Genomic DNA, 4,995 nt, shown 5'->3' on the forward strand with positions numbered 1-4,995 from the left:
GCAAGTGCTTATTCTACTGAGCTATCTCCCTGGCCCCGAAATTTGTTTTATATTAAGATCATTGAATGTGTGTGAATGATTAAATTAAAATTTATTCATCTCAACAAAAAAGTGGAAAAAGGGAATTAGCTACTAACGTAGCAGAAGACATCTTAGTTCCTGGGAATCATAACGTTTTCTTGTGATGGGAACCCTGAGTAGGAGTTAAAACACATTCTCCAGACACTCATGTCAAGGATGGTAGAGACAGGAAGGCAGGCAGAGAAGGGGAAGTAAGAATGAGGAGAATCCCACATCTATGTACACTACTTCCCCTGGGTGAGTGTAATTTCTGTGTATCACAAGCATGTAATAATAAAAAAAGAAATCTAGTAAAGATAATTTGTGCTCTACATTCCGAAAGACATAGGCCCCAATTTCTTCACCCCTCTTTCCTACCGTAAGAGGAAATCTCCATGTCTTTGTTTATTCCAGATACATCCTGTCAAATATCCAGAGACAGCCTCCATTCCTTTTTTTTTTTTTTTTCCCCTCGGAACCGGGGATTGACTGGGGATTGAACTCAGGCCTTTGCACTTGCCAGGGAAGTGCTTATTCTACTGAGCCATCTCCCTGGCCCCATTAGCCCTCATTCCTGGCACAATCCTCTGAAGCAGTTTCTTCTCAGATGCTTTTAAGGTTATTCCTTGATGAAACAATTATTGAAACTGTGATTTAAAAAAAAATCGTGGGGAGAACCTGTATTTGTTGCATGGCTGAAGCCAGATGGAAGAATTGAAATTCAAACTGAAAGAAAAGAATCTAAACTCTAAATGCTTTTGAGGCACAGTGTTGAGTGACAAGAGTATTTCTGCCTATAAAGAAGTTGGACTTCAAGGGCTGGGGTTGTAGCTTCCCACAATGGTGTCCCCCTGGCAAGCACAAGGTCCTGAGTTGGATTCTTGGTGCCAAAAGAAGAAGCTATATTTCAAAAGTAAGGTGATACTAAAAGAGACTCTGTTAGCAAGATGAAACATGAGGGACAGGGAGATAGCTCAACAGCCTAAGCGCCTGCCTCTCAAGCTCAAGTACCCAGGTTCAGTCCCCAGTACCACATGCTGCGCCAGCCCCGTTCTACACCTGACCCACTCTGCAATGGCCCAAGCTGAGCAGACCCCAAACCACAGGACCCTGTAATCCCAGACCTGGGGAGGCTGAGACAGGAGGATCACTAGGAGTCTAACTGCATAGAGAGACCCTATGCCAAATAAATAAATAAATCATCTTTTAAGAAAAGATGAAACATGAAACAGTACGCTGGGTTTCAATGGAGAAAAATTATATTGAGTTTTGTTTGCACTCATTAGCATGGTGGAGCTAGCCAAAAAAAAAAAAAAAGCAGAACTACTTTTTCAGAATGTAGCTATTTTCTCAAATACTACTGGGTTTAATTAGGAAGAATATAATCAAGAGGGAAAGTTTCAACTCTTAATTACAACCAACTTGCTACTTAATAGCATTTATGATTAATTAATAAATTATTAATAAATGATAAATCCAACATTCATTTTGCAAACTTTGCAATGAAAATTAATGCAAAAACTTGACAGGATTCTTATTTATGATGCTTTATTACATATTTGGATATTAAGAGATTATATAGTATGAAACAAAATTGAAATAGTGAGACCTTTTTCTTATTAAGACATTTGATTTTAAAGAAATGATACAGTCACCCACTGATTCTGTTCAAAAATTATCCTACTGACTTTAAAACATGGCACTTTTTTCTTCTCTCTCTTGTATTCTCTTTCTCCATGTATGAATATACAACTTACAAACACATGTCATACATTACTGGTGAACAGGTGATTACATACGCACATTGATTTGCATCACATTATTATATATACACATACGTACAGTTTTAGCGTAAAAGTGATGTTCTAGCCGTGGTTCTCCAGGATCCAGAGCAAGGCCTGGAGAGTGTAGGGATCTGCCCAGGCCACGTGGCAATGGATCTCACCACCAGGACGTCTTTAGGGGTCAGCTACCTGTGAATAAATTTACCAACCACCAGTGCTCCCATCATACCATCAGCCGACTTCTGGTGACCTGCTATATATCCTTTTCTCCATCTTTTGGAATATTATTCCCACCACAAATGCAACATTTCTGAGGATGCATATACTCATGTACGTGGTTGGCTGATAAGGAAGTGTTAAATGAATATTGATTTACAAATGAATAATTTTTCTAAACAAATAAATCCCATTTGAATGAAGAAACTGTCAGACATAAGAGATAAATGAAGGTTCTCTGCGTGGTCCAGGCCACGCTTCTGTTACCATGTAGTCCTCTGAATCAATCCTTTGCATGATGACCTTTGAAAATATCTCATTATTTGTTTTTCCCGACATTAATAATTTCTGCATTAGTCTACCTGAGTTAGAAACTCCATTATTATGCAGATTATGTATACTTTCTTCTGTTTCATCTTTAGCTCTTAAAAAAATAGCCAATGTTTAGTTAATATAAATGAACGTTTAAACCTTTAAAGATGAAAGTAAGTTTACTAGCAATGATTCAATGGGAGAACATGGCCAGCCCATGATGGAGTTCTTGTCTTGCAGGCATAAGGCCCTGGGTTTATTCCCCAGCACCGCAGGAAAGAACAGATTCTCCTCAAAGAACTTTACAAGACAAGATTGTCTAACCATTCCAATCTTGGCAGCTGGGGATATAGCTCAGTGGCACACCTCAACTACTTGGGAAGCGTGAGACTGTTAGTTCAGTTCTTGGTACCAAAATTGAAAAAAGAAAACAAATTTTAAAAAAAGAGTGAGAGAAGAATTGTATATCACCAATATATAGTTTGAAAATAGTTCATCACCCAATAAAATTCCCTGTACATAGCCAGTCATTGTTCATACCACTTTTCTAATAACTTCAGGCAGCATTTAATCTATGTCTTACTAAACTTTCCTGGACAGCATACATAAATAGAATCTTACATGTGGTTGCTGTGTGTTACTTCTTTTGCTTACAATAATCTATTCAATGTCCATGCAGATTGTAGCACATGCCTCTGAGGCTTAGCAAGAGTCCCATGTATTTCTGTGCTGTACATTGTTTGCCCTTTCCTCCATTGAACATTTGAGGTGTTCCTAGGACTTAGTTCTTATAAATAATAACTTTGCTGTGAACATATACGTGGAACTACTTCTACAAACATGTGTTTTATTTCTCTTGGCTGTGTACTCAGGACCAGAATAATCTAACATTTATTTTTTCAATAAATTGTAAACTGATATCCAAAGAATTTGTCCCACTTCGTATTCTCACCAACAGTGTACTGTAGTTGGGTCTCCATATCTGTACTTTCTCCTCCAGATTGCTTTTGTCCACTTTTTTTTTTTTTTTTTGCTGGAGCTATGGAATTGAATGTGGTGATACTTTATGAGTTTTATTTGAATTTTTCTGGTGCATAATAACACTGAACACCTCAGGTATACATTAATCAACTGTGTAACTTTAATGTATATTTTTTTTCAAGTATTTGGCCCATTTTTAAAAATTTTGATCAATTTTTTTTTTACTTTGAGGTATAAAAACTTCTCTATGTATTCTAGATTTTAATCTCTTATCAAATATATTACTCGCAGAAGTTTTATCCTATTTCCTGTTTGTGGTTCTTTGAGGCTTCTCTTTTGCATGCACACAGGTTTGTGCATGTGCAGGGCCTTTCAGAGTCTCAGAAACAGGTGAGGGCTCTAACAAAACCTCAGTGTCAAGACTTTCTTCATAGAGTCTTCTCAGCTTGTAGCTAACTCTACCTGGTACCATCTCTGACAACTGTAAAGCTATGTAGACAGTTGTAGGATTTTCCCTTTTTTTCACTGAAAAACATGAGAAGGCCACTCACAGTGAATGGGTTCTTTACCTGATGTAGTAAAGAGAAACACTACAAATGAACTGACCTTGGAAATCACTAGGCAAGTCAATCAAAGACAATTTTCTGAGAATGGAGATTCAGGGGATCTCACAGCAGTGTTTCAGAGACACTGCACTTCACTTGTGCCTGCAGTGCCTCTAGTCTTCTGGTTTTATAGTGATTATGGGGTGACTGGTTTTCTAAGGTGCTGTAGTACTAACATAGTTTGCAAAGAATGGAAATTGACCTGATAAAATACCACAAATTTCACTGGACTTACCTAGAGTAAACTTTTTCTGGAACAAGTACTCTATACTGCTTGCAAATATTTGATTATATTATACAATTCTAGCTGAATTTTACTAGAAATTTAGAGAAGATTTAATGCCAACTCTCCTCAAACTCTTCATAGCAATTAAAAGGGAAGCAGGTCTTTCAAACTTATTCCTGGTGGCATGTATTACTCTGATACCAAAACCAGAGAAAAACTCAAGGAAAACAGAGAACAACAGGCCAATCTCCTTAATGAACATAGATGAAAAATTCCTCAATAAAATACTAACAAAAAGAATTCAGCAAATCAGTAAGAAGATTATAAATCATGATCAAGTGGGATTTATTCCACAAATGCAGGATAGTACAGTATATGCAAACCATAAATGTAATATACCACATCAGCAGAAACAAAAATGATACTCACATGATCATCTCAGTAGATGCAGAAAAAGCTTTTGACAAAGTCCACTACTCACTAATTCATGATAAAAACCCTACAGAAAATCAGATTAAATGGTGTTTAGCTTAATGTGATAAAGTCATCTATGACATAACAACAGCCAACATCATACTAAATGGACAAAAACTGAAAATCTCCACTCTAAAATCAGAAACAAGACAAAAGTGTCCACTGACACCACTACTATTCAAAATAGTTCTGGTGCCAGAGGAACTGGACAACAGAAAGAAATAAAAGCAATAATAAGTGGAAACGAAGAAGTGAAATTATAATTATTTGTAGACGGCATCATATTCTACATAGAAGACTCCAAAAACTCCATCAAGAAAAGTATAGATTTAATAAA

The sequence above is a fragment of the Octodon degus genome, unplaced genomic scaffold, assembly GCF_000260255.1.
Source record: "Octodon degus isolate 3935 unplaced genomic scaffold, OctDeg1.0 scaffold00042, whole genome shotgun sequence".
In the NCBI taxonomy this organism is placed as follows: Eukaryota; Metazoa; Chordata; class Mammalia; order Rodentia; family Octodontidae; genus Octodon; species Octodon degus.